The 19,440-nt window shown below is 43.2% G+C and overlaps 1 long non-coding RNA gene across 1 annotated transcript in view; it reads left to right on the top strand.

Annotated features, from left to right (window-relative positions):
* LOC138250535 (uncharacterized) overlaps window positions 1–19,440 on the top strand; it is a 398,045-nt gene that overhangs the window by 295,677 nt on the left and 82,928 nt on the right. Inside the window, exon 6 of the long non-coding RNA XR_011194977.1 lies at window positions 2,169–2,302. This is a non-coding gene — a long non-coding RNA (uncharacterized lncRNA). The remainder of the gene's footprint in view (window positions 1–2,168; window positions 2,303–19,440) is intronic.

Consider the following 19,440-nt stretch of genomic DNA (forward strand, 5'->3'; position numbering starts at 1 on the left):
CACATGGTCCCTGCTGTAGCACAATGATTTGGAATAATAATCAAAGTGTTCCTTTCTGAGTAGTTGAAAGAAATTTGGTAAAGATTCTCTGATGGCATGTGAAAATGCATACATATTTTTAGTCATGTTTGAGGTTAGACTTTTTACTCAACTAAAATGTAAGGGTCCGAAATTAAAATGTGTCCTGACAAAACATTTTAAATCCAAAATAATACTGAACAAAATGATTGTTGCTGTTTACCATTTGGCACAGCTGGATGTCCCCTATGAACTGGGAGCTGCAAAACACACATTTACCCTGCCCTACTTAGGGGGGGGGAGACACTGAATTACACTGGTAGTACAACATTCATTGTAGGACATCTTCATTCCACACTCGTCTTCCCACCTTCTCATCCTTGCTTCTCATTCATCATCCCTACTTCTCATCCATCATACAGATCCCTACTTCTCATCCATCATCCCTGCTTTTCTTCCATCATCCCTACTTCTCATCCATCATACATCAACCTCCCTACTTCTCATCCATCATCTCTACTTCTCATCCATCATCCCTACTTTTCATCCATCATCCCTATTTCTCATCCATCATACATCATCTTTACTTCTCATCCACCATCCCTGTTTCTCATCCACCATCCCTACTTTTCATCCATCATCCATGCTTCTCTTCCATCATCCCTACTTCTCATTCCTCATCCCTGCTTCACATCCCTACTTCTCTTCCATCATCCCTGCTTCTTAACCCTACTTCTCTTCCATCATTCCTACTTCTCATCCCTCATTCCTACTTCTCATCCCTCATTCCTACTTCTCATCCCTCATCCCTGCTTCTCGTCCATACTTCTCATACATCTTCCATCATTCCTACTTCTCATACTTCATCCATCATCCCTATGCTTCAACCATCATCCCTACTCCTCATTCCTCATCCCTCAGTCATACCAACACATTTTCAGTTTTGTGCAACACACCTTCACATTGATTGTTTGGCAACAGCCAATCAGATTTATGAAAGCTGCATTCTATTTCACTGAAAAGCAGCCTTCTCATTGCATGTGCTGGGTGAAGACGTAGGACAGGAAATGCAACAGTGTTTTTTTTTTTCTAGTGAATTCAAGGCTGTACAACATTTCATTTTATTTAACTAAGCATTTTTCTGTTTACACAGGCTTCTGCAGAAAGCTCTGCTGGTTTGGGAAATACAAGGAGCCCATAGCTTGGGCCATAAATCAGCTCTTGGAGAAGGGGTTATGCAGTTCATCTACAGTTCAATGAAAACCTTTTCTGTAGGACCACTTGTCAAAGCCCAGCTCACCTGAGTTCTTATTCAGTTCTGATGGAGGTTGAAGACAATCCGACCCCACCCTGAAACTACTTGTTCCAGCACACTAGTTTTTAAAACAATGCACTAAGAACAGAAGCTCAAGGGAAGGGGGGAAGTGGATAAAATAAAAAAGAGAGACAACACCGTTCTTGCGTTTCCACTGTTGAAGTGCTGCACAAATCTGCAGCCCTTTCTGACTTCTGTAGAAACTGGTGCCTAATGAAACATGAAGAAAGAACAGATAAGTGCAACCTATTCCTAAATGGGTTCCTGACTATCCCTTTATTTATTAGAAATTCTCTTCTAAAAGTGCCTCTTGGATCCTGGTCTCTAGTTTCCAGGTTTGGAATGTGTTACTGCTCTGGGATGTGTTTTCTATTACTGTAAAGCTTCTAAAACATTAAACAAATACCGTTATCAGAATTACCAATATCAAACATTCATCATAATATAACTAAAGCCTAAATTCCCAATAGCAGACTCACTTTTCCCATATTTCCAGAATCTTTTATAAAACAAATACTGTACTTTTACATCAAAATACAGCATGTAATTTGTGCAAGTCCTTGATTTACTGTTTGCCTTGCTGCTAATGGTTTCCACTGTTCGAATCTTAAAAGTTCAATGAGAAAAAACAATGTTTGCTTCATAAAGTTCTGCAAAATATTCTTGTATCAAAGAGTTTGAATCACAATGTTCGTGGAAGGTATTTTGTTTCAAATTGTCTATACACGAATCCAGAAATTGTTGTCCAAGTTCTTTCAGGTAATAAAAAGTTTTGCACTTACTTGCACTTACTTGTTGCTGATCAGTCTAACCTTGTCTTCTTTCTCTTTTGCAGGTTACTCATAGGAGAGAGGCTGAAGCAAGGAGGAACCGGAAATCGGAAGAAGGAAGAGCCAGAAGCTGCGCCCATTGAAGTCAATGAAAGTCTGTAAAGAGCAGGAGTGCCAGCGCCGAGGGATCTGTTCTCAGGTAAGCGGGAGGTAGACGAGCACAAGCACTGGGTGAGGCTCGGGGATGCCTTTTATAGACAGGGCTGGGTGTGGTTTGAAGGGCTGGGTGTGGTCCTCACATGCTGCACATGTTCTTGGAAGGTGTGCAGAGCTGGGTGTGGTTTGAAGAGCTGGGTGTGGTCCTTACATGCTGCACATGTTCTTGAAAGGTGTGCAGAGTTTCAGTTATTATGCAAATGAGTTGGATTAACACATGGCCTAGGGAGGAGTGTTTTAAAGAAGCCTTGGTAAAAGCAAGGCCCAATGTGTAAACAAAACAGTACATTAAACAACATACACAGAAGCCTGGGGGGGGGGGGGAAGGTGAGATAACAAGAAAGGCTTTCAATAGTAAGTTTAAAAGGGAGCTATTACAGAACCCACTAGTGCAGTGAGAGGGGACATGCTCTTTGCTGTGTACAAACCCTAACACCACTACCTGCTCTGAAAAATGTATTTTACTGACATTGACAAAGGGAAAGTATCCCATGGGGACCCCTTTCCGTTTTTGAATGGGTTAGCATCAGTGTGACACTGGTGCTAACTGCAATTGTTTTGTGACCGCATTTGCGGTCGCAAAACAATCATACATGGGACCTCAAGTCGCAGTCTTCCTAATTGCGACTCGCAATCCCTTTTTGCAATTCGGTAAATATTTTACTGATTCGCAAACATGGGTTGGAACATGTCAAAGTGCATTTTGCACATCGCAAACGGGCCGATTCACTGTTTGCAAACTGCTTCGTACATGTAGCCCTTAATCTCTTATGGTGAAACAACAGAATTGGCCTAATCCACACACCTACCCAACTGCTCAGGCAGTCATTTACTGCCATAAATCCACTGCCTACGCAGAACCACAACCAGCCGCTGTGCCTACTTCCACCTCCCTCCCTAAGCCTCCGAAGACCTACTCCTGCAAAACAAAGTTGAATCCTCAGTTCTTTAATTTTACATGAAACTGAAGACTAAGTTTTTCATCTAGTCTCGGCCAAGGCTTCGGTCCATGCCACGCCTCCTTTTCACCACCAGGATATCCTCCTGTGTCAGTTGTGTGCTCTACAAATACCTATACCGTAAGATTCACAACAGGTCTTCAGAAGTTTCATCTTTTTTTAGGGTGAATCTTCTGAAGCAGATATTCCCAGTGTAGATTGGTCAGCCATGCAGGGCAGGGCAATGCAAGAAGGGAATATGTTTTTCTCTCAGACACGACTCCCACTTTAGAGGTTTGTTTCTGAGAAGCATTAAAAATTTGAGGCAGATTACAACAAGAGTGGAAGCACATCTTGCCAAACTGTCCCCATTGACTCTGTGTATTTTTAAAATGATTGTGCCAAGTTCTAAATAAGCTCAATTGTATGTCATGAATATACTGACATGCTCTCCCTCCAAATACAATCAATGTGTATTTTATTTCTAAATCCAGAAAAGCAGAACATCCTAATCATTTTGAAATTGAATTATTGTTCTATTTTACTCAAGGGGTAGGATATTTGGATGAAACATGTGTTCTTTGGATTAGGTGCATTCCTGCATTTTTTAAGTGATATATTTAAACAAGCTGTATATTTTGTAGAGATTGTTTTTCTAAAATGATACTTCTGATACTCCTAGTTCTCCACCAGCCTTTTCGCCACCTATTCACTGTCATGAAAAGACTGGCAGAGAACAGGTGCATGGGGCTAGAGGGGGCCTCTGCACTGCACATGGCATGGGGAGTGCAGGGATCCCCCTGCCCAGCACCCTTGTAATGCGCACTGTCTGCTATGCAGACAGTGAGCATTACGAAGGTGCTGGAGCCCCCTGAGGGCAGCATCATTGCCGCTGGCTCAACTTCAAGTCAGCAACAATGCTGCCCCCACTTTCCCACTGGGCTGACCGGGGGAAACCTTGGTTTCCACCAGTCAGCCCTGCAGGAAAGTCTTAACGGGGCTGGTGGGGAGATAGACAGCATGGTGGCAACACACCATTAGGAGTTTGGTGGACGGGATCATAATCAAGCCCTTAGTCTCTTTTTTGGAAGTTGAAAATCTGCAGCAGAAAGAAGCTGCAGCCTGTAGTTGATAAGGGATCCACACGGCGGATGCCGCTTCTGCCAGGAGCCGCTAAACAGTATTTGCTGCTGAAAAGTCAGGCCAACCATGGATGGACCTTGGGCAAATCGACAAGCAGGTGGGTCCCAATCTCCTCTCTGTTCTTACAGTACCTTTTCGGTAAAAACATTCCAAGTCCTAAGTTTCGGACTATTTGGACACCTTTAGCACCACTTCAAAGGGTCCAGGACTGGAGCAGTACCACTTTGAGGGTCAGGACTCACTCAGGCAGGCTCCAGGTGCAGGTTCAAGATGGTTGAAGCCTTTTCTGTCCCTGAGGTTCTAATTGGGTAGCCATCCAACTAGCCCTTTGAGTCAATTTGAAAGTCTTGGATTCAAAGTGAAGAGCAGGACCCAAGCAGCAGGGCAGACCTCTGGGAGCTCACAGCAGGCCTCATGCAGCAGAGCAGTCCTTCTTGGTACAGCAAAGCAGTCCTTCTGAATTACATCTCAGTCCGGAGCAGCAGGCAACCCTGAGAGTCTTTCCACAGGTCCAGAATGAACTGAAAAGGAGGTCTGAAGGTCCTTTTGTATGCATGTTGCCTTTTTGAAGTGGAAGTGACTTCTGGATGTTTCTCCTCAAAGAAGTGTCTGGAATGTTCTGCCTCCCTGCCCTAGTCTCAGTCTGTCTAGAGGCACAATAGGTTCACGTGAAGTTCTTTGTGTGAGAGAGGACACAGTCCTATAATGTGCAAGTGGGGCTGTGCAGATCTCCAATGGCAGACCTGCGGCATGTTTTAAGGGCTACTTTAGTAAGTGGTGCAAAAAATGCTGTAGGCCCCCAGCAGCATTTAACTTACTAGAACCCGAGTATATGTTATACCACTTTACTAGGGACTTTTAGGTCAATTAAATGTGGCAATAAGGTGTAAGCCAATTATACCATGTTTTAGGGAGTGAGCACAAGCACTTTAGCACTGGTTAGCAGTGATAAAGTGCACAAAGTCCTAAAAGCCAACAGCACCAGGTTCACATAACAGGAGGAGTGAAGGCAAAAGGTTTGGGGGCTACCCTGCAGAGAGTGAAAAGTCCAACAGTCCTCTTTAGTTGGTTACTGAAAAATGTTTTCTTCTGACACCTAGACACGTAGAACCAAAACATCCAAATCCAAAAAACAGAAACTATTTGGAAGAGGCATAAACCGCAGTTAAATCTTTTCTGTGATAGTCACCTACATATGTGCTGATCACACTCATATATTAATATTTTATTTATTTAAAGAGGTTTTTGAAGCACGAACATGACCCTAGAGTATTGCTGTACACAAACTGGAACAGCAAAACTGAACCACTATACAACACCAGTTTGCAGTTTGCCAGAATGTTCCCCATCTGCTGACAACGGGTCTCTACCAAGAATGAGAATCCCTACTTACTGGCATTATCATTAGAAGGCCCAGCTGTTCAAGATGCATCCACGTACTCACCTCTGCAAGAAACAGACTGCCATTTCATCAACACATCCTTAATGATTTCTCACTCACGCCATTGAAAAGACAGATGGCCACCGACATCCCAGGTTCAGAATGGGGCAATGTAGGGCAAGATAGGTAATTGCATGTGATGCGCTAAAGCACAAGGGTTGACAGGGGGCACGAGCATTGCACTGGAAAGTGGCACTGGGTAAGTAGAATTCTAAGGCCAGCCACCAAAATGCAAAGGGAAGAACTGAAGAACTGGGGCAGTTTTACAAGGTAAAAGGGAAACCTGTGTTTTTTTCATTCATCTTCTCCATCTGTACACCTGCACTAGTCTTTGTCTTTCTGATACGAATGTTTGTTTTCTGCGTTGGCTAAGGCTGATCTACGCCACCATCTGAACTATCTGTTTGTGTTTTTACTACAATAATCTGTAACGATTGTTAATTGGATTGTTGTGTACATTTGCTGATATTCTTTCTTAATGGATCTTGATGAAATTAACCTCTTCTCTAATTGTTAACTTTAAATGGTTTCTGGAACTGTAACATTGCTCTACACTAATTGTAGACGAGGAGTCTAGATACATACTCATGGGCTGTTTGTTAGTTTGTGGGGGGGTAATAAGACTTTAGCAATCAATAACATTGTCAAAAACATAAGGGCTGATTTAAGAGCCCCTAGCGTCATCCTGACGACACATTAGCATTATTTTGTGATGCTAATCTAGATTTCGATGGCCAAAAACACTGCACCATATTTACAAAGATGTGCAATGCATGCAATGTGCCATTTTGTAACCCTTTATGCTACATTATGCCTGTGCCAGGCATAATATATGCAAGGGGGCATTTTCCCATTGGAGGGGCTGAAAAAAAAGATTTCCTTTTGCCACATTTTTTTAACACTTTTAATGCCTGCTCAGAGCAGGTGTTAAAAGAGGGCATATATTGAACACAATGGGCTCCTATGTACTCAGCGGGAGTAGCGCCAAAATTTTGGCACCACTCCTGCAGAGTACATCAATGGTGTAAAAAATAATGATGCTCTTGCCCCTTACCATGCGGCATGGTGCACCATGTTTTAAATAAGGCGCACACATGGTGGCGGAAGGGGTGCACTAAGGGGCTTGCTAAGGGGAGCAAGGAAAGTGGCGCTGCACTGGGTGCAGTGCCACTTTTCTTAAATCTGCCCCACAGTGTTTGGGAAAAGAGGGCATGTTAACTAAAACCTATTGATGAGAACACAACATTCACAATACTGGCACAAAATGACTCCACTACTGAAGCAAGAGCAAAAGGCTATCAAATGCAGGCGCACATTGAAACACATGGCATGTGTTAATACAATTGTGTGATGTCCTGCTCCTAATCATACAAAGTTAGGGTCTTCTCAAGAAATCCCACAGGTACCCCAGCCAATGTCAGTGGAGAGGAGGTGCCACAACTATCCAGTCCCCCAACAGAAGATGACCCCAGTGATGACAGTAACTCTGGACTTCTTATCTGGATGAGCAACCTGGCCCATCAGTGAACACTGGACAGCTGGTCACCCAAGCCCACTCACAGACCACCACAGAGCCTCCCTCATCAGGATCCAACACCACAGCACCCACCGAGCATACCCACAACTCTGTCCCCAGGACACATCAATCTGCAGTGTGTCCACCTGTATAGGGTCCCCACTCCACACCTCGCCCCTAAGACAATCAGGGACCTGGGGTTAGTGGGCACACCGTTTAGAGGACAGAGGCACAGGCTAACAGGGATACTGGGAGGACTGCTGTGCACCGGGGGAGGACAGGACCAGGGAACCGACTCTCCAGGAGGCACTCTCCGAGATCCTGGGAGCCTACCAACATTCCCAGGACATGATGGGCCAGATCCTTGACAACTTGCAGGAGAACAGGCAGCTGCAGGAGGGACAGTATCAGGGGATCAGGGAGGACTTGCAGGCCATAAACACCACACTGATCTCCATAGCACGGGTGCTGGCAGACATGACCAGCATCATGAGGGAGGCAACAGCACACCAGCGAGCCCCTACCACTAGCCAGTCCATTGACCAGCCCTCCACTTCTGCTGTCACTAGTGGGCAGGAGACCCCGCCACAGGACCCCCAGGCCACCAGCACCCCACCTCCTGCAGAAGGTGAACCCTCTCGCAAACGTTCCCTGCGACCCAGACAGAAGCCAGTGACACTTGCCAAGACCACCGCCAGGAAATGAGACTCTCCTGATTGTCACCCTTGTGTACTACTCAGTCACCTTGTCCACCTTGAACTGCCTTAGCTCCCCTTCCTATGGCCACTTGGACACTGCAGCTGTGCTACAAACAGACTGGAACAATACCCTGGACTTTCCTCCATCATCACTCCATTCCATTGCACTTGTCCCTCAATTCGTTAGCACTAAAATAAACACTCTTGAACACAACTCAAAAACTTGTATGTCATGTGTTGAAACAGTGTATTTATGGAAACAGTGTGTGTCATTGGAAGTACTGATGGATAACTATTCCGTTGTCTTCATTCTTATCTTCAGCCTCTTCATCCTTACTGTCATCAGGGTCTACTGCAGCCATGGGGGCATCTCCGGTCTCCTCCTCCTGCAGAAAAGGTACATGGCGCCTGAAAGCCAGGTTGTGCAACATGCAGCATGCCACTGCTATCTGGCAGACCTTCTCAGGTGAGTAGCACAGGGATCCACCTGTCAGATGGAGGCACCTGTACCTGGCCATCAGGAGGCCGAAGGTTCTCTCGATGATCCTTCTGGTGGCCCATGTGCCTCATTATAATGCTTTTCAATCCTTGTCCTGGCATTCCTCACAGGGGTCAGCAGCCACGATAGGTTTGGGTAGCCAGAGTCACCTGCCAGTATTTAGGGACAACATTTAACAACACACTATCCTATGAGGTTAACACCAGAGGCATACACTAACATACACTGGATGGGGACCAAGGCTCACCTATTAGCCACACTCTGTGCCTCTGTAGTTGGGCCATTACATTTGGGATGCTGCTATTCCTCAGGAGAAATGCATCATGCACCGACCCAAGATACTTAGCATTGACGTGGGAGATGTACTGGTCCGCCAGGCACACCATCTGTACATTCATGGAGTGGAAACTCTTATGATTCTTGTACACTTGTTCATTCTGGCGGGGGAACAAACGCAATATGTGTCCCTTCCATCGCCCCAATAATATTGGGGATATGTCCCATTGCATAGAATCCAGCCTTCACAGTGGCCAAATCGTCAACCTGGGGGGAAGCTATGTAGCTGAAAATGTGTTTTACCAGGGCAGACAACACTCTTGCCAGCACAATTGAGAACATTGGCTGTGACATTCCTGCTGCCAAGCCCACTGTCACTTGGAATGAACCTGTCACCAGGAAATGGAGCACTGATAGCACTTGCGCAAGAGGGGGGATCCCAGTCAGATGATGGATAGATGAGATCAGGTCTGGCTCCAACTGGGCACACAGCTCTGTGATTGTGGCCCTTTCAGTCTATAGGTGAGGGTAATGTGCCTGTCCTCCAGTGTAGCTAAGTCCACCAGGGGTCTGTACATTGGGGAATGTCTCCACCTCCTATTCATCTGCAGTGGTAGGTATTTAAGGGACACAAGAGTGAGTAGGCTCTCACAATTGGAACAACAAAACCACAACAGCAGTCCACATGGTGCACTTATGTATTGGAACAGTGTTAATGGCGAAGTATGTGCCAATCTAATCTGTGTTGCAGCAATGGCCGACATGGTTGCCCCCCACCCCCCAAAATGGTGACCGCCTGTCCTGTATGTAGGTGGAATTGAGGAAACTCAGCCGACGTTGGGCGTCGTGGCGGAATGCGGTCTTGCACCGATGTGCAATTCCTCATTGGATAATATGGGGCTCTATGGAGTACAGTGGCCAATGGGGATCTACACTCGCGGTGACAGTGTACACCGCCACGGATGTGACCGTCATTTTCTAACTCAATCCTCACTTGTTTCCTGACCTTCAACAGGAGAAGACCTACAGTGCATGTGCTGCTGTGACCTGTGTCTGTAACCTACCATGGCCCATGTGACCGGGTAAGGGCCCCTGCCTTCACTTCGAAGGAGTTGGAGTGACTGGTGGATGGGGTCCTAAACCGGTACAGACAGCTGTATGGGCCTCCAGACCAACAGGTGAGTACACTTTGGCCATGATGCATGTGTTAAGGATGCATTGAGATGTGTGTGCAAGCATTGTGTAAGGGTGGGTGGGGGGATTGTCTGTTGGCAGTGTTCATGTTGTGCGCTGGGCTGCGTGTGTGCCAATGGTGATGGAAATGGGTATGGTGGGCCATCTGTGTGATGGGCTAGACTGTTTGTTTAATGGTGTTCTCCTCTCTTCAATACACATACTGACTTTTCTCTTCAATTCCTTGCACAAAGTACCCCTATTTCACCCATTCTGACTGACTACATGGCTTCCTTCAGAGGGTCCTATGCTTATCATTCAGACATGCTGAAGGGATGTAGATCTACATTTTGTTTTCCTTTTATCTAGCCAATAATCTAAGTGCACAACCATGACAGTCTATTCATAACCATGTGTTGCATTCAGGATACTCTACTTCATGCCATCCCAAAGTTCCAGTTCAGTCATCCACTGTAGAATAAGCGTACACTCTTCTCTGTGGGCTACACTGTCTTGACTAGGAATCACCTATGAAGCACTTATAACAGAGTATTGGGATACACTGTTACAGCTAAGATAAAAGCGTAGAATCACTGCCCTTGACTGTGAGTCCAGCAAAACTGTGAGCTGCACAAGGAATACAATTCAATTTGGGTCAGAATTATGTATGTTTTTCTTGACCATATGAGATCTTTTGGTATGAGCTAACAGAAAGGATGTTTGAATGATCTGAATCCCTTGTTATATTACCAGCTACGATTGTTGCATAGGTGTGTCTGCTTATATATTTTTATCGTGGTCAAAGTAACATAGTTAAATTAAATCTAAGGTCCTGAATAATCCATTTCAAGTGCAAATGGCCAAGTCAGTTATATCTGCCTCTGTAGTGTTTAGACATTTAATATTGGCCCATATGCATATTACCCACCTTGTGGTATTTGCTCAACAGCCATAACTTGGCAATAGTTGTGTTAAAACAGTACAAAATTCCAATTTGAATACCCTGGAACACCACTGAGCTTTCCAAAACGCACAAGTTTGAACAATTTGCCAAGAAGATTATTGTCCGGTTTTAGGGATTTTGTTTTCATTGCTCTTCGGAGGCAATTCTTTTTTTTTTAGGTTTGGTGCTAGCCAGGAAAGACCTTTTCATTTTACTAAAACTATATGTATTACTTTTTGGGGTTTTCAGGCAGCCTATTGGTCTGATACTATTTCATTTACAGTTTTCTTCTACCTACTACAACGTACAGCACGGGGCAATAGATGAGCCCACTTCAGCCATTGGCTAACCTCATTATGAGTGATGACATTCTGCACATTTACAAAGAGCGCATCCACATACAAATTAGGTCTCTTAAATGGCAGACATTACATTTCTGAGGTCAAAACATGTTTTTGCTTCAAGCCAATGTTTTTTTTTTTTAATTGATGCTGGCAAGCAGCTTTCCCAACAATAACATTCTGCGAAAGAGATGGCAAACTAAACAAGCGTTGGCAATCCAAACACCTGTTGACCAAACCTATTGGCTTGTGAGAAAAATTTGTTCTGTCTGGTGCCTTGCCCCACCTGGCAATTTTAGGCAATAAATAATCAATGTCGAACAGCCTGCTGTAAATAGTGAGGGCCTTCCAACAATTTTTGAAAAGCAGCCTAGTGGCAGGTGGGCCAACAGTCATGGCTTTCTGACAGCAGAGCCTGCGTTTGCTCCTATGTCACAAACCTTGCAGTTCCACAAAGCTAATTTGCTGGGGGGGGGCTATGTGTTTTGGATGTGCAGATGCCACACTACATCATGGTAGTACTTCCACTCCCTGAAGCCCTAAATAGAGCACTTAAAAACTTTTCAGTGTAGTTCAGCCAGTCGAAGGACATTTTTAACGAATCTTCATGGTTGTATAATCTTTGCATGGGAACTTGGTAAAAAGGTTTTATGAACATGAAAATTCTGATAAAAAGATGTCTGTTTGGCTTGTAGTGTAATCAGGTGGATGCTCTCAATAACCCTAGCCCTAGTCTTTCAGCATATGCAAATGTGAAGATGTTGCCTCACACTCCTGGTATATATTCTGTAAACGAAGGTTTTCAATGCAAAATGCACCTTCTCTGTGCTATCCATTGTTGTTTTCTAGCTTTACAACAGATATCACACTGTTCATGAAAAGAGCTTGTGATGGTTCTCCAGAATGCAAGAAATCTATACAACAGTCCCAGCAATTAACTCCAATTCTGTGAACTGGGCAACAGGATCATTTGGTTCTTTATTTTCTCAGCGTCTTAATTACTCTGCCTTATTTGGGAAACAGATTCCCTATCAAGCAGGGTCTGTTAATAGCAACAGTAGAAACGTCCCTCTGAATCGCTTGTGCAAATGCAATCCATAAAATCTTGGATATCAGGAGGGCAGAGGTTGAGGAGTAAAGTCTTTCCACGTTTTCCTGCGACAGTCATCACAAATGTCTTCAGCCTAACAGGCAGTGAAGTCTTTCTTCTTTGGTTTCTAGATGGTTCTGAATGTCCTAGGGTCATAAAGGACTCACACAACGCTATTGGTGAATCACTCTGGATCAGTGTCACAATGCGTCCCCTAGGGGGTTCGTTCAGTGTAATGCAGTTGCTCCTTAAATAAAATGATCCATGGCAACAAAATCAAATAGTACCCTGTAATGTAAACTTCATAATGTTGGACTTTCCAGAGGCGGTAGGCAAGTTGTCTATTCTGTCAACAATCACCACTTGCCTCCAACTAGTTCATTCCATTCTAGCTCAGGAGCGTTACTGCCCCAACTGTTGTTTGCTTCTGTGTTGTACATCACTGAAAATGTTGTTATGGCTCATTCTTAAAAAGGGTTGTTTTCATGTCCCACCCCTTCAATATCGCACATTAGAGAATCATTTTTTGTTTGTTTCTGAACCTGGAGACTAGCAAGCAGAAATGTTACATGATGAGATGCGGTCTCTCCGCAACCCACCGTCCAAAATCATGAACTCGTTAAGCATGTTTGGCTGGATTCAGCAAACAAGATGTATTCTCATCGGTCTATAGATTGGCCATTTTAGAATTTAGAACTGAACATATATTTTGATTTTGATGTGGAAGCTGCCTCTAAAGTATATTTATTAATACCAACTTATTGTGTACGTTTTTAATAATACTTGGCCCAGCACAGACATGCTAGCTCTCAGTGCAGAGTTATTTAGTATTACTTTAGGCTTAGATGAGTTCCCTACTTCCAGAACCCCTGTGGTAGAAATACCATGCAACAGGATAGAACACCTGTGTATATCATGCTCTTCCTTACAGTTCTCCAGCTATTTAAGGCACCAGTTAGCTTAAAAAGGGGAAAGCAACCATAGGATGTCACAGAAAGTGAGCACTGAAAGTGCTTTGAGAGATCTGAAATACTGGGTCTTAAATAGTCGAAGAACTAGAAGAGCGGTATTTTGCCACCATAATCTATTGTAAATAATGTTTGCACCAAAAACTGCCTTTTTTACCAACAAGCACGGTCGAAAATATTTTGTGAAAACGCCGATGGACTTTATGATATCTAGCCATATGGGTTGTGTGAGATCAGTGACGTTCATTTTTTTTTTTGCAGATAGTACCCCTAGCTCCCCTTTATTTTATTTTCCAAGATTGTCTGACTGTATTGTCTATTTCGAAATTTCGACCCTAGCTCCTTGTGTTTATATATCGCCCTCTCTTTTTACTAGTAATATGCACCTTTAGTCAAATTAACCAAATCGAATTGATTAAAGAGACAATGCTGATGGTTCACTAAAGTCTAATTGAAACTTTTCCACTTCGATTACAGTTCCAATAGAAAATGTTTTTTTCTTGTTAGGTGATGAATTTACTAGCTCAGCATTTTTATTAGTTCAACATTTGAGACATGTTCTATTACATGAGGTAAGCCACATGAATTAGTCAATATAAAATACGCCCCTTGCAGTTTCTCTGGACTTCATTAGTATACACAAAAGAGAATATGCTTTCAAGAAATGCCAAGCAAAACCTGGAATGTTTAGATCAAACAGTGGACATATGTAATGCCATTTTTGTATTTTTTTCAGCTCAGCTATATTCAGATCTCTGTTAAATTGTGTGCTGTCTTCACTGAAAAAAAATGATTCAGCAGCAATAACCTGTAATGGAAATACGTCTAAGATTTAGTTTGATGTGGTTTGTGTTATGTAAAAGACTTTTGAAACCTGGAAATAGATAAAGCAGAGGCTTTTTTTTCTCTTTCCACAGATGTTTGCTGACTACCTGCATCTGATTAGTTGGCATATTTATCATTGTTTCACTATCTCTGTGTATTTTTTCCTCTCCCTCTGTCATAAAGATGTGTGTTTATATGTGTGTATGTTTCATCTATATTGACACATGGATTTTGAAATACATAATTTGCCTGTTGTGGATCTGGACATGATTAACAAATAGTAGTTATTAGAATAAATATTTTAATTATCTTCCCTTTGTTTACACCCATATGGTTGAAAGATGAACAACCCTTTACAAACACAGTAGGTATAGGTACATGTTTCACATGTGGAGATCATATAAGAAACTTGAGTAAGAGCTATGCTATTTAAGGGGGTCATTTCAACCCTGGAAGCTCATCAGGTCAATAGAGGCTCTGGCCCACTATTTGAAATTATCCCTGCTTTCCCTTTGGGGAGCTCACTGCCTTTAGACAAAGAGGAGGTGCATGGGATGTTTAAAAAAAAAAAATAAGCAACGGCCCTAACATGCAGGGAGTTTTCTCCTTCTACGTCAGGATCATCAGTCACTTTCCATGCCTGGGATTGCCATGTCTTAATGGCCCGGGAAATAAACTGCTGGTCAGCCCAGTGGGAGACAGGCCAACAGGTAAAAGGCTTCCAGTAGAGAATTAGCTCATGATCTGTCATTGGAAACCCACCTCTAAATGGAGAAAGGAACCATAATTAGGATTGGACAGTTAAGCTATCAATTTATAGTGTACCACCCATTCTGCAAGATCCTAAATGACTACCTAGGTCATTAAAGGGATCTATGTGATAATAACTATTATCCACTCTCTCACACATAAGTGATTTCTCTTTAAGCTGAGAGATGAGAGATAACACCCAAATCCTTCTAGTAGGCATCCGATCTCTAAAAGCATTCCAGTACTCTTACCTTTCACCAATGCTCATGTCAGTACAAAAGAACTTCCTTGGCAAGATTAGAAATTGTGAAGGCAATGCAGCTTACTGTTGTGGTCCCGGTGTGACCTGGAAGGGTAAAAGGCGAACCTCCCTTCTTTTGGCACATTAGAACTGACATCTTATGCAATCAGTCTCCAATTTCCCCCTATTGGCCTCACAAAGAAAATGTTAGCCATCCCATTAACCCCACTACAAACAACATATCTACAGGTGACATAGAAACTTTAAGATCCTGCTCAATTCTAAGTAGGCTGAGACCCCGTTTTTAGGTCGAGCTTAGCGTTCAATGTTTTGTATACTTTTAAGTATACTTATAATATGGGTTCAAGCAAATTCAAGCGATTTCATTTATTGGTTCCAGTGACCTTCAAAAATCCTTGCTTGCTAATGGTCAGTTCTGCCTCTTTGTCCTGCCTTTTTCGCTTTGGGAGCAGCACAAAGTACTGTCTTATTCCGTTATGTCCTGTTTATCTCTTCTGAAGGGGACTTTTTCTTTCAGTGTAGGCCTGTTTCTTTTACAATGTGGGTGTGTGTTCAGTCCCTCCCCCCCACCAGCTCCCTCTGTAAACATAAACCAACAGCAGAGGGGGACTTTTCCAGGGCCAGCTCGCTCTCTCTCTATTCCTCTTGTTATTTTCAGTCTGTGTGGCAAGAAAAGTGAAGTCAGTAATTTACAACGCTAAGAGCTCTAGCTCGAGCAAACACGAGACAATTGCATTTCAAATGCTTGTTTATTTAAAGTTGTTGTTTATCACCGTTGTTCGTCCCATCTAAAAGGTGTAAAATACAAGTGAAAGGAGCTCATGTCGGCTCCACGTGTGGCTCAGTTTTCAGTGCAAACTCTTTGGAAGCAATCACTGGGAGCGAGGATGGCAGCAGATTGAAGCGCAGGGGCACGGACAGATTCATTTGCCAAGTTTCTTCACTTTCTGTGCAAGATGTGTTGCAACAGAAGTGCAATGCTTGTTTACTAAGAGACATGTCTTTCAGAATCGTGTTATGTACATGCAATATACCATTTGGCGTGCAAGGCGCCAGCCTGTTCTGCCATGATACTCCTGTCATGTTTGCCCTGGAGGAGACAAGTATGAAATCAGGCTGCCCATACTTACTTTCTTTACAGGAGGAATTATAAAAACATAGCTGGAAAGAGATTCCCAACTAGTTGGAGTACTTTGATACCTTGAGTTATGTTTGTTAATCAGTGCTGCACTTGAGTGGAAAGACTCCAAAACATTCACACATACAACAGACACACAAACATACAACACATGAAAGGAATACAACAGGCACAGCACCCTCGTATAGCAAACCCACTGAAATCACACACATAAAATACACATTCAACACTCTCAGCACACATATAACACACATGCAAAACACAACGCACTCACAACACACACAAACATACAACACACACATAAAGCAATACACACATACACACAAGAACCAACACGTACTGTGTGATACAACAAATACAAAACACACATGATTGTGTTTGTCACCGGGGCCACACAGGATCCAGAGGCCATGCTGAAAGCCCTGATGCCAGCAGTGATGGAACATCTGCTGGCCTCTTCCCCCAAGATAATGCCTCGATAAATCACTCTGTGCTACAAGAGTTCAGCGCAATTCTGACACGTATCTCCTCTGCATGGAGCATCACCGGGGGTGAGTTACGGCCACGCATGCGCAAGCTTCTCTTCTTTGGAAAGCTTCAGCAAAGAGGGTTTCAGAACTAATGCTAACTTTAAGACTAATGGCTGCACGAGGCAAAACCAATGAGTGCGTTGGTTTAGCCAGTGTATTGAAAGCAGGAACGAGGGCTGTGGGAAAAGTAAGAGCTGCTCTTCTGCAGACGTTCTGCAGTAACATTTAGAGGCCTTTGTAAAGCGGTATTCACTGGGGTCCATACAGTAATAGCTCCATCCCTTCATGTGGGTTCCTCGGGTACTATTCACAGCAATGCAATGCATTTGTCTTTCGCAGGGAACATTCCTTCCCTGACTACTGATACTAATCAGATGTCTTGCTAGTTATCACATGTTGCTTGTCTCCACAGATAAAATAAAAATTTAATGGTGTACGCAGACCCACAAGCACTCCTTTGACATGCATGACATTAAATACATTGATCTGACTTCAATTATCTCTATCTCAAGCTGACGAGAAATAGGATTGGACAGTCAAACTAAAGCATAAGAAACAGTCATTTCTGTTTTTCAGTTAACAGACAACTCTATCAACTACAAAGTGATACTTTGCTGACTGTAAACAAATCACAAATATGTGCGCTCTCTCATCCAAAATCTCTCTAGCTGCAACACTGGTATATTACATTACATCATATTAACGTTTTTGTTTTACCACTGACAGTGCTCATGCTACCTTCATTTGAAGGTATTCTTAATTTTAAACTCATTTTAGACAAAACATCTATGCAAAATAATCAAATGCAAACAGGAGGTTAGGCACGCATGTGAATGACAAAGGCAGAGTCGGACTTACCTATAGGGCAACCAGGCAACCTTAGGGTTTGGCCTGACAGCAGTGGTCAGTCTGTAAATAAAAACGTGCCGTGCCCAAAGTTCTCCTCTGAAAACAGGTGGCTACTGCAAGTTAATGTGCGAGTACAAAATACTGAGGCCGGGTAATCCTAAAGCAATCTCAGACCTCTTTAATACATTTAAAGCGACTCCCAGCCCCTTCAACTCACGTTTGCAGCTTTCTGCTTTCTCCCATTGTAACACTGTTTCATATTTCCCTTCCTTGGTCTATCCCTAATGTCTTTTGCTCGCATTAAATGCCTGATGCAAAGAACATAAGTGCCGGCCCTAAAAAAAAAGTACTAGTACTATTCCCCAACCCGGACAACCACCAGCTCAAATTAAGTACTGCCTGATAGGTCAGTGTGTGGCCCGTTTTTTATTACAATTTATTGACCCGTTTACGGCCTAGTGGGCCGGTGTTTACTGTGGATTTCCCTAATATCACATTGCCTCTAGCAAGCACAAATGCATGTAGTGCTCCATACCTTACAAATCATATATTCTAATCAAAGTGTCTTTACAAGTTAAAACTTCCGTTTTTGCAAACATGGGCCTCTTTATTTAGATATTTGATTCACTAATTATGAACACTTTTACTTTGGTGCCTGGGCCTATTTTCTGCCCCACTCCGATCCTTGAAAGGACTCTTTTTGGGTTGAGCATAGCAGCACGCAAGCGCTGCTTTTTCCAACGTGTTGGTATCTATGTGGGCTTTTAACCACGTCCACAGAATGCCCATCACTATCACTCATTTGTGGGCTTGCCTTTCAAAAATTCTTTCTTATCATTGGTAAATGCTTTACGTTTGTCTCTCCTTGTGGCAGCTTTGTTACGTCCTTGGACACTGACCCCGTTACACAGATAATTGCACGATTACAGATATGTTTGACTGCAAGTGAACTTCTTTTTCCTTTTGTGTCTCTCCTTCGCATTTGCACTCATGGCAGCCATGGCGCTTTGAATCAGCTCACTTATGTCAACTGTTTTACTTTTAATTTTCAATTCATGTGGCAAAAAAGTCTAGTTAGGAATTTACTACGCTAATAGCTCTAACTCGAGCAAACGCAAGACCCATTGCATTGCAAATGCTTGTTTGTATTCCTGAAATATTGTCAAAATGTCTGCCTTTGACGCAGATGCTGTCTGTCCTATTCTTTCTAAGAACCTGTTAAAGTGTGAAGGTACTCAGATCTAGGGACCAACAAGACACCTGATGTGACATCAGTCTGGAACAATGTGGTCTAAATTGCCAGATTTTTTTCCTTATTTGTCTATGAGAATACATCTTAAACAAGCGTCTTGATGATTTTGGTTATAGCAGACATTTTAAGGTGATGTGGGAATTCCATCTTAGATAAGGTGTAGTATAAAAGGGCAGCCACCTGACCACTTGGGAGGAGAGCTACTTTGCCCCAGATCATTGCACGAGATACTGCCGGAGAAGATCTTGACTGCCAGAGATGCTGCCATAGCACACTTTCTAGTGAGAGCTGATATTCAGCCTGAAATATGGGGGGAGCTGAAGCTGATGCAATGCATTTGCCTTTCGCAGGGAACATTCCTTCCCTGACTACTGATAATTACAGACCTTGGCTGTAAATGGGAATGCAGTGCATTGATTCTCCCTAAGAAAATCCAGATGCAAGGTTTTCAACTCTATGCTCTCCTAGTGTATCACATAGAAGTAGAAT

The sequence above is a fragment of the Pleurodeles waltl genome, chromosome 8, assembly GCF_031143425.1.
Source record: "Pleurodeles waltl isolate 20211129_DDA chromosome 8, aPleWal1.hap1.20221129, whole genome shotgun sequence".
In the NCBI taxonomy this organism is placed as follows: domain Eukaryota; kingdom Metazoa; phylum Chordata; class Amphibia; order Caudata; family Salamandridae; genus Pleurodeles; species Pleurodeles waltl.